A 12,314-nucleotide genomic window follows, 5' to 3' on the forward strand; every position below is an offset into this window, starting at 1 on the left:
GTAATACTGTGCGTTGATGGTCTGCCGCGAAGGAACGTAATGCGTTAGGGTAACACCATTACAGTCGTACACGAGAATCACCATAATTTTTTAGACCGCTCCAATCGCACCATCAACGGAACAGGCTTTGCTAACGGTATACTACGCCTTCCACATCGCTGGCAATGGGTTCTAAGAAACGTTGGTGGCTACTTTGAAGGACAGTAACAGGTGCAAACATGTAACTCTTTTGTATCGGTTGTGAATGAGTAGTTGCCACTATTTAAGTTCCAACCCCAGCTGAAACTCCATTGAGCAACTTATTTATTCACCACTGGCACCTGAGGAACGATCTGATACCTTAGCTGTAGCGGGTAGATCATTAAACAAAAACAAGCCCACGTGCTCCCGCAGTGGAGTATAACGGTACCGACAGCAGTATGGTTGATAGTGGTCAAATCGCACCACGCTACTAGTATTCTTGGTCTCGATCTCAAGGTGGGGTATTGCAGTAGATGACTCAGAGAATCACATGCACCCCACAGTACCTCAGTCTCACCTAGAAAATCTGTTTATAAAGCACGCAACAATATTCATTGGCGAAAAAACCATTTTTAAGGATTATGAAGTGCGTATTACGCCGAAGCTAACAACAGTACGAAAATTTTGCAAAGCGTTGTGTGTGCCTTTTGCTTTGAAGGACAACCCTCTTTTGGAATTGCAACGATTACTGGAAGCAGGTATCATCGAACTGATAGCCAGTAGCCAATGAGCTACACCGATTGTGCTTGTAGAGAAAACAAAAGCTCGAAATCAGCTGAACAGCTACATAATCAACCCCAAACGACTCTGTTCTCTAATACAAAGCTGGCTCTCCATGCTGACTACCACAGATTCAGCAGAAACTTCACTCCATATTTCTACATCTACATCTTCACCACTGGCCGTTAAAATTGCTGCACCAAGAAGAAATGCAGATCATAAACGGGTATTCATTGGACAAATATATTATACCAGAACTGACATGAGATTACATTTTCACGCAGTTTGGGTGCACAGATCCTGAGAAATCAGTACCCAGAACCACCTCTGTCCGCAATAACGGCCTTCATACGCCTGGGCATTGAGTCAAACAGAGCTTTGATGGCGTGTACAGATACAGTTCATCAAGAGTAGTGACTGGCGTATTGTGACGAGCCAGTTGCTCGGCCACCATTTACCAGGCGTTTTCAACTGGTGAGAGATCTGGAGAATGTGCTGGCCAGGGCAGCAGTCGAACATATTCTGTGTCCAGAAAGGCCCGAACAGGACCTGCAACATGCAGTCGTGCATTATCCTCCTGGAATGTAGGTTTTCGCAGGGATAGAATGAAGGGTCGTAACACATCTGAAATGTAACGTCCACTGTTAAAAGTGCCGTCAATGCGAACAAGAGGTAGCCCAGACGTGTAACCAATGGCACCCCATACCATCACACTGCGTGATAACGCCAGTATGGCGATGACGAATACACGCATCCGATGTGCGATCACCGCGATGTCGCCAAACACGTATGCGACCATCATGATGCTGTAAACAGAACCTGGGTTCATCCGAAAAAATGACGTTTTGCCATTCGTGCACCCAGGTTCGTCGTTGAGTACACCATCGCAGGCGCTCCTGTCTGTGATGCAGCGTCAAGGGTAACCGCAGCCACGGTCTCCGAGCTGATAGTCCATGCTGCTGCAAACGTCGTCGAACCGTTCGTGCAGATGGTTGTTGTCTTGCAAACACCCCCTTTTGTTGACTCAGGGATCTAGACGTGGCTGCACCATCCGTTACAGCCATGTGGATAAGATGCCCGTCATCTCGACTACTAGTGATACGAGGCCGTTGGGATCCAGCACGGCGTTCCGTATTACCCTCCTGAACTCACCGATTCCATATTCTGCTAACAGTCATTGGATCTCGACCGACGCGAGCAGCAATGTCGCGATACCTTAAACCGCAATCGCGATAGGCTACAATCCGACCTTTATCGAAGTCGGAAACGTGATGGTACGCATTTCTCCTCCTTACACGAGGCATCACAACAACGATTCACCAGGCAACGCCGGTCAACTGCTGTTTGTGTATGAGAAATCGGTCGGAAACATTCCTCATGACAGCACGTTGCAGGGGTCGCCACCGGCGTCAACCTTGTGTGGATGCTCTGAAAAGCTAATCATTTGCATATCACAGCATCTTCTTCCTGTCGGTTAAATTTCGCATCTGTAGCACGTTATCTTCGTGGTATAGTAATGGTAATGGCCAGTAGTGTATATTCATAATCCGCAAGCCACCGTACGGTGCGTGGCGGAGGATACTCTGTACTACCTACTAATTTCCTTTCCTGTTCCACTGGCAAATAGAGCTCCATATGTTCTCTAAATTCTCTCACTACTGTACCTCGAAAAGAACGTAGCCTTACCTCCAGGAATTCCCATTTGAGTTCCCAAAGTATCTCCTTAATGCTCCCATGTTTTTCGAACCTCCTGGTAACAAATATGGCAGCCTGCGTATGAATTGCTTCGATGCCTTCCTTTAATCCGATTTGGTGCGGATCGCAAACACTCAAGCAGTACTAAAGAATAGGTTTCACTAGCGTCCTATATACGGTCTCCTTTACAGGTGAGTCCGCAGTTCGTGGTCTCGCGGTAGCGTTCTCGCTTCCCGAGCACGGGGTCCCGGGTTTGATTCCCGGCGGGGTCAGGGATTTTCACCTGCCTCGAGATGAGTGGGTGTTGTTGTGTCGTCGTCATCATTATCATTCATCCTCATTACAGTCGGAGGACGGCAACGGCAAACCACCTCCATTAGGACCTTGTCCAGTACGGCGGCGCGGGTCTCCCGCGTCGTTCTCCTACGCTGTGTCAGGGAATATTGGATTTCATCATCATTACAGATGAACTTTACTTTCCCGAAATTCTCCCAATAAAACGTCCATTCGCCTTTACTGCCACAATTCTCACTTGCTCATTCCATTTTATATCGCTTTTCAGCGTTACGCCCAGATATTTAAACGACAACAGACAGGGAGCAAAGGCCCAGTGTAGGCCTACCTCCTTGAATCGCTAAGCTGTTGGGTCGCTCCAAGTTTGAATTTCAAATGGAAAATCAGGCCTGTGCCACGTAACACCACAATTAGCTATGTCTGTGGTGAGGATTTATCTCGAACAACAAAACTGTTGTTCTCTTTTTCAGATCCACTCCATTTGGTTCTCCTTCTTGGTCAGCCACAGCATCAATAGATTCCGCCAGGCGTCAGGGCTGACAGCACCAAGGGTTTAGACGGCGTCCTGACGGCGGTCAACAACGTCGGCTTTGAGGCGTTTCATGCCACAGACACGCCCTGTGAGTGTTCTCTGCGACATCGTAGACACATAAGAGGGAGAAGGGGAGAAACTGCCATATCCTAGGGCTTATGCACTCCTGCAGTTCAGCCATGTCTGCTGGGTTGCCTGCTTAGCAGAAGTCAGAAACATAAAAAAAGCATGTCCATGGTCAGGCTTGAAGAAAGTGCCAACAATCAGGTGCCAACGTCGCCATACTATTTCTCTGCGCATAACATATACAGATATTGAACAGGACAAGTATTCTCCAGCTGGGATGGTATTTAGGAGTGCAGTTGGCACCACTTAGTTTCCAGTTGTCATCTAGTTATCTTTGAGCACTCTTCAAGTTATCTACTGTGGTCTAAGAGTATTTACTGAACTAGAAAGCAGCGCTCCTAGACTTTACTTAGAATCTTACTTTCTTGGACTTTGTATTTACGTGGTCACTAGTGGACGTGTGTAGCTCCCCCTACGAGTTGAACTATATGCACTGTGTCTTGAATAAATTTGTTTAGCTCGGTTTGTTGTAGTTGTGTAGAGACACTGATAAGCTGATGTTTTCTCTGCGTGCGGTACAGCATACTGTGGCGACAATCGTAACAACCAGAACTGAGACGTCTAAAATGTTTATATAGATTGTCTATGTTAATGAAACTAAAATCTACAGCACACGGTAGACGTCGACGTTTGTCTTGTTAGTACGGATATGAAGTCAGGTAAGTGCTTGTAAATTTAAGTGCATCAATGGATACCCACAATGTCAAATTCTACACTCCAACATATCTATGGCTAATTCAGTAAATTCACTACTCTATAAGTCCCTTACAAAGTAGTGAATTCTTATTTGCTATACATCATATTAATAATAGTAATTCTGTATCCCAAATGCATTTCAGAATTGTGAACAAATACTCGAACCTTTACGATGTCCTATTTTTAAATAGAAAAGGAAGAGAAAATTACATTTTCTTTTATTCGTATTCCCTTCATCTAGTCTCTCTCTCTCTCTCTCTCACACACACACACACACACACACACACACACAAACGCGAGTGCGCACACATATGGTCTGTGACTGATAATTATCGAACCACTTTTGTCACTCCTTCGAAACGTGCAGTCTCTGAAAGCAGCAAATTGCTGTTTCCTCTGTCTCTTAATTAAATTTTTAATTAAACCAGAGGCGATTCATGTAATTCAAGCACTAGAGAACATCTGATTAATTATGTTCGATTTTCAGACCTTTCTTGGAAACATTTGTTGTTCAAAGACTGCATCATCTCTGTTCGCTTTTGTGAAAATGAGCTACAGTAAATAATAAAAATTAATGCGTAAAGCATTAATGTTACGGTACTGTTACTGATAGTTGTTGAAGCGCGAGGGCTATTCGGTAAGTAAGGACCGATCAGTCACGAAGTAGAAACCACAGTGGAAATCACAACTGTTTTATTTGCAATAGTTATCTACACCTTACAGCTGTAGTCACCGCTCCAAATTACACATTCATCGTAGCATTGTACCAACTTTTCAATAGACTCGTCATAGAAGACAGCCTCCTGTGCTCTCGGCGCTGGACTGCAGCTCATCGTCTGTGTCAAAATGTTGTCTTCATAACCAGAGCTTCATTTAAACAGAGACGAAAATCAGAGGGAGCTACGTTCGGGCTGTATGGTGGGTAATGAAACATTTCCCATCGAAAACGCTGCAGTATGCGTCCCAGAACTGTCGTGACGAAGGAAATGCATGACGGTACGTTCAATGGAGTTGCAAGAAATCAGGCGAAATCTCTCGGCAGGCACCCATAATTGACGGGAGACAACTATTTCCTAAAAACTTTTACGCCCTCACTGTGCGCTCAGAATTGAGACTAGTGGCCTGATGCTATCTACGGATATACTAGAGACACTGTGGAAAGCTTCATCGGATTTTCACTGTGGTTTCCATTTTGCGGCCGATCGTTACTTGCTCTGCAAATAGCCGTCGTAATTACTTTTTTTAAATTCTTTCACCTTTTTCACATTTTTGCTTCATTTGGACTCAAAAATCAACTCTATTGCTTCAGCTGAAAACTTATAAACTGTCTAAACATGCTTAAAGGGGAAATAAAAATCATTGCTGACGACCGATTTCGTTCACGATCTGCTACAGACCTCAGTGATCTCCACATACTTTCACCAGGGCTATTTCACATCATTTCCACAATGTATGACTGCACGTTTGCCATACCGTGAGATGCATGCCACAAACGCCCACCCACCTACGTGCTTAATGGAAGCGGCATATTCAACACTGTGTGTGAGGCTAACGCCAGGGAACCATGGTGGTCATAATCCCATGCAAATTACAGTTAATTTTAATGAGTACTTATGCATTCCAGCTGGTGAACCAAGAGAAACGCATTACTGCTCCCGAACAAATATGAACGTAACAACTTCACCATTATGTAATCATTATCAACGCAATAATTCAACAGCGTATTTTTGGGATGCTGTTGTTCACCAGGGGAACGGCGTTATACCGAAATTACAACGAGACTATTTTCTGTTTTTCAACGGCGCCTCGAAGGACGACTGCTATGTAACTCCAACTTAAATGTGTAACTGAAAGACCCTCATTTCCTAAAAATTATTTCAGTGTGTCTCCTTTTTATAAAGAAATTGACGTAATGTATTTTCAGTGTTGTGTAAAAATTTGATTTAATCTTCAGTGGCCTGTAATATACACGTATTTGTGTTTAAACTACAATATTTCTTTGCATTTTGGACATTGGATATTGAAGCTATATACAGTTAAAGTACGAGGGTTATTCCAAAAGTAAGGTCCGATTGATTGCCAAATTGAAACCACAGTGAACATCAGACATGTTTTACTTGTAACAATTAGCTACACCTTTCAGCTACTTCTCTACGTAGTCGCCGTTCTGACTTAGACTTTTGTCATAGCGTTGTACCAACTTTTCAATAGCCTCATCATAGAAGGCAGCCGCCAGTGCTTTCCGCCAATTCTCCACGCTGGCCTACACCTCGTTGTCTGTGTCAAAATGTGGTCGTCAAAGACAGCGGTTCATGTGACCAGAGATGAAACTCAGGGGGAGACAATTGCGGACTGTATTGTGGGTAATCTAACATTTCCATTTGAAAACGATGCAGGAGCATCTTCATTGCCCCTGCAGAATGCGGCTGAGAATTGTCGTGAAGACGAAACAGCACGACAGTTATGTAATGTTGGCTGCATAGCTTCAGGCGAAATTTCTCACCAGGCCCTCGTACGTGGCGGCAGACACTATTTTCTAGACATCTTTACGCACTCACTGCGAGCTCAGAAATGAGAAGAGCGACGTGATGCTAACTGGGGTTATACTAGAGACACTACCCAACACATCTGTGCAAAGCTTTATCGGATTTTCATAGTCGTTTCCATTTCGCGACCGATCGGACCTTACTTTTGGAATAACCCTCGTATTTTCTGCTTATCTGTGATGCAGTATAAATTTCTACTTTCATCGCAGATAAGCAGAATGAACTAGGGCTATTTATAATCGAAACATATAATGTTCAAAGTGTAAAGAAAATAGTTCACAAAAATGTGTATACATTACAGGCCACTGAAGATGCATTGCGAATAATATCGGCGAAACGCGTATGGCAAGAATAACATGTACCTCTAAGCGGATTAGACGGTTCTAAAGTAATAATTATCAACATAATATCATATACAACTGAAGACGACAGGACAAAAAATAGTTTACGATGTCTGTTTCGTGACTCATTAATTTTTAATTTTCGAATTAGTTTCTTGTCATTAAAACATTCAATACTATCTTGTAGCCAACCGACGATCTGTTTTTTGTTTTATGCGGCCTTTTGAATATACCGCAGACGTAGTTCTGATATGTTACGAATTTTATGCGTCCCTGCTTCTTCTGTTGTCCCAGGTAACAGCAGCGAAACTGTAGTCCGAGTTTTCTACTAACTCCTTCCGCCTCAGTGTGGTTTTGCGCTTAAACCACGTCTTCTACTGCGTCCGTTGCTTTTCCCGAGAATTCAACAAGCTTTCATTCTCATGAAGCTAATTTTGTATCCACATGTACTCAATCGACTAACAACTCTGCTTACTAAATCGTTTGTTCAGTATATCTGCGCTTTGTAAATCACTTGAAGCAGTCAGCCTGTTACGCCTCAAAGTCGTATTCTTCGGCACTTCGACTACGTAGCGACTATCAGTAGTTTGTTCATTACTAATTCGGTCCCAGTACCGCAACTACTAAACTGAACCTTCTTTCTACCTTGCTGGCTAAGTTACAGCACACTAAACTCACATACACAGGCTGTCACCAATGCAACATCTTTGCTACAGGACGTGGAACACTTGAAAATAACAAAACGTAAAATGATTATACATAATTAATTACAGCTGAATACATTTATCTTGTATCTCAGCAGAAAGGTTAACTGATTTAATAAAAGTCAGGTTGTTGTTGTTGTTGTTGTTGTTGTTGTTGTGGTCTTCAGTCCTTGAGACTGGTTTGATGCAGCTCTCCATGCTACTCTATCCTGTGCAAGCTTCTTCATCTCCCAGTACCTACTGCAGCCTACATCCTTCTGAATCTGCTTAGTGTATTCATCTCTTGGTCTCCCTCTACGATTTTTGCCCTCCATGCTGCCCTCCAATACTAAACTGGTGATCCCTTGATTCCTCAGAACATATCCTACCAACCGATCCCTTCTTCTAGTCAAGTTGTGCCACAAACTCCTCTTCTCCCCAATTCTATTCACTACCTCCTCATTAGTTATGTGCTCAACCATCTAAACTTCAGCATTTTTCTGTAGCACCACATTTCGAAAGCTTCTATTCTCTTCTTGTCCAAACTATTTATCATCCATGTTTCACTTCTATACATGGCTACACTCCATACAAATACTTTCAGAAACGACTTCCTGGCACTTAAATCTATACTCGATGTTAACAAATTTCTCTTCTTCAGAAACGCTTTCAATGCCATTGCCAGTCTACATTTTATATCCTCTCTACTTCGACCATCATCAGTTATTTTGCTCCCCAAATAGCAAAACTTCTTTACTACTTTAAGTGACTCATTTCCTAATCTAATTCCCTCAGCATCACCTGTCTTAATTCGACTACATTCCATTATCCTCGTTTTGCTTTTGTTGATGTTCATCTTATACCCTCCTTTCAAGACACTGTCCATTCCGTTCAACTGCTCTTCCAAGTCCTTTGCTGTCTCTGACAGAATTACAATGTCATCAGCGAACCTCAAAGTTTTTATTTCTTCTCAATGGATTTTAATATCTACTCCGAACTTTTCTTTTGTTTCCTTTACTGCTTGCTCAATATACAGATTGAATAACATCGGAGAGGCTACAACCCTGTCTCACTCCCTTTCCAACCTCTGCTTCCCTTTCATGTCCCTCGACTCTTATAACTGCCCAACTGCCATCTGCTCTCTGTAAATAGCCTTTCGCTCCCTGTACTTTACCCCTGCCACCTTCAGACTTTGAAAAAGAGTATTCCAGTCAACATTGTCAAAAGCTTTCTCTAAGTCTACAAATGCTAGAGACGTAAATTTGCCTTTCCTTAATCTATTTTCTAAGATAAGTCGTAGGGTCAATATTGCCTCACGTGTTTCAACATTTCTACGGAATCCAAACCGATCTTGCCCGAGGTCGGCTTCTACCAGTTTTTCCATTCGTCTGTAAAGAATTCGCGTTAGTATTTTGCAGCTGTGAGTTATTAAACTGATAGTTCGGTAATTTTCACATCTGTCAACACCTGCTTTCTTTGGGATTGGGATTATTATATTCTTCTTGAAGTCTGAGGGATTTTCGCCTGTCTCATACATCTTTCTCACCAGATGGTAGAGTTTTGCCAGGACTGGCTCTCCCAAGGCTGTCAGTAGTTCTAATGGACTGTTGTCTACTCCCGGGGCCTTGTTTCGACTCAGGTCAGGTTACAAAATAATATTTCGCACGCTTTTATTTTATTTATTTATTTACTTGTCAATACGTTTCACTCACTAGGTACGATAGGCTGCTAGAGTAATGACTCCCAGTAGAGGCGTGGTGCTGGAGGAGCGTCAAGGAGTTGGGGGGAGGGGGTGCGGTGTCACAGCTTTCAGCCAAGTTGCGCCTATAATGCTGCATAGCCGCATAGATATTCCTAATTTAATATTTGGGAGAAAAATTTCCAATTTCGTCGTTTGCCTTACGACTAAGTTACATTATCTTTCGTTGGTATCGCCCACATAACGGGTACAGTGAGACTTACTGTTGTCAACGGCCTCACCGCAGTGGTAACGCCCGTTCCCGTCAGATACCGAAGTTAGGCGCTCTCCGGCTTGGCTATCACTTGGATGGGTCACCGACCGGGTCTGCTGAGTACTGTTGCCAAGCGGGTTGCACTCAGCCCTTGTGAGGCAACTGAGGAGTTACTCGATTGATAAGTAACGACACCGGTCGCGAAAACTAACAACGGCGGGGAAGGTAGTGTGCTGAGCGCCATACCTCTCTGTATCTGCACCCCTGACGCATAAGGTCTGAGGATGACACGGCGGCCTGTCGCTACCGTTGGGCCATCAAGGCCTATTCGGACGGTGTCCGTTTAAGTTGTGGAATGGAACAGTGACTTAATATGTTAACGGGTTTATCTTTGTAAGAGTTAGTATAGCAAGCGCCTTTAAGACAATGTTTAATGAAAGCCTTCACTGAGCTTTTGGCTCAATAATTAAGACTCTGTTCTTGCATTTTCAAACCTCTGTCCGTTTTCAGATATGCAGTGAGTGTGTCAGTTCACTTTAGACGACGATGAAATCAACGATCTTACATCCCATATACACTCCTGGAAATTGAAATAAGAACACCGTGAATTCATTGTCCCAGGAAGGGGAAACTTTATTGACACATTCCTGGGGTCAATTACATCACATGATCACACTGACAGAACCACAGGCACATAGACACAGGCAACAGAGCATGCACAATGTCGGCACTAGTACAGTGTATATTCACCTTTCGCAGCAATGCAGGCTGCTATTCTCCCATGGAGACGATCGTAGAGATGCTGGATGTAGTCCTGTGGAACGGCTTGCCATGCCATTTCCACCTGGCGCCTCAGTTGGACCAGCGTTCGTGCTGGACGTGCAGACCGCGTGAGACGACGCTTCATCCAGTCCCAAACATGCTCAATGGGGGACAGATCCGGAGATATTGCTGGCCAGGGTAGTTGACTTACACCTTCTAGAGCACGTTGGGTGGCACGGGATACATGCGGACGTGCATTGTCCTGTTGGAACAGCAAGTTCCCTTGCCGGTCTAGGAATGGTAGAACGATGGGTTCGATGACGGTTTGGATGTACCGTGCACTATTCAGTGTCCCCTCGACGATCACCAGTGGTGTACGGCCAGTGTAGGAGATCGCTCCCCACACCATGATGCCTGGTGTTGGCCCTGTGTGCCTCGGTCGTATGCAGTCCTGATTGTGGCGCTCACCTGCACGGCGCCAAACACGCATACGACCATCATTGGCACCAAGGCAGAAGCGACTCTCATCGCTGAAGACGACACGTCTCCATTCGTCCCTCCATTCACGCCTGTCGCGACACCACTGGAGGCGGGCTGCACGATGTTGGGGCGTGAGCGGAAGACGGCCTAACGGTGTGCGGGACCGTAGCCCAGCTTCATGGAGACGGTTGCGAATGGTCCTCGCCGATACCCCAGGAGCAACAGTGTCCCTAATTTGCTGGGAAGTGGCGGTGCGGTCCCCTATGGCACTGCGTAGGATCCTACGGTCTTGGCGTGCATCCGTGCGTCGCTGCGGTCCGGTCCCAGGTCGACGGGCACGTGCACCTTCCGCCGACAACTGGCGACAACATCGATGTACTGTGGAGACCTCACGCCCCACGTGTTGAGCAATTCGGCGGTACGTCCACCCGGCCTCCCGCATGCCCACTATACGCCCTCGCTCAAAGTCCGTCAACTGCACATACGGTTCACGTCCACGCTGTCGCGGCATGCTACCAGTGTTAAAGCCTGCGATGGAGCTCCGTATGCCACGGCAAACTGGCTGACACTGACGGCGGCGGTGCACAAATGCTGCGCAGCTAGCGCCATTCGACGGCCAACACCGCGGTTCCTGGTGTGTCCGCTGTGCCGTGCGTGTGATCATTGCTTGTACAGCCCTCTCGCAGTGTCCGGAGCAAGTATGGTGGGTCTGACACACCGGTGTCAATGTGTTCTTTTTTCCATTTCCAGGAGTGTAACTAATGAGGAGGTACTGAATAGGATTGGGGAGAAGAGACGTTTGTGGCACAACTTAACTATAAGAAGGGATAGGTTGGTAGGACATGTTCTGAGGCATCAAGGGATCACCAATTTAGCGTGGAGGGTAAAAATCGTAGATGGAGGCAAAGAGATGAATACGCTAAACAGATTCAGAAGGATGTAGGTTGCAGTAGGGACTGGGAAGAAGCTTGCACAAGATAGAGTAGCATGGAGAACTGCATCAAACCAGTCTCAGGACTGAAGACCACAACAACAACAACATTCTCTATTGAAAGCCTTCCTTGCTGTTTCTCTACTGGCCACTAAAATTGCTACACCACGAACATGACGTGCTACAGACGCGAAATTTAACCGACAGGAAGAAGATGCTGTGATATGCAAATGATTAGCTTTTCAGGGCATTCACACAAGGATGGCGCCGGTGGCGACACCTACACCGTGCTGACATGAGTAAAGTTTCCAGTCGATTTCTCATACACAAACTACAGTTCACTGGCGTTGCCTGGTGAAACGTTGCTGTGATGCCTCGTGTAAGAAGGAGAAATGCTTACCATCACGTGTCCGACTTTGATAAAGGTCGGATTGTATCCTATCGCGATTGCGGCTTATCGTATCGCGACATTGCTGCTCGCGTTGGTAGACATCCAATGACAGTTAGAAGAATATGGAATCGGTGGGTTCAAGAG

The sequence above is a fragment of the Schistocerca cancellata genome, chromosome 1 (assembly GCF_023864275.1).
Source record: "Schistocerca cancellata isolate TAMUIC-IGC-003103 chromosome 1, iqSchCanc2.1, whole genome shotgun sequence".
Taxonomy (NCBI): Eukaryota; Metazoa; Arthropoda; class Insecta; order Orthoptera; family Acrididae; genus Schistocerca; species Schistocerca cancellata.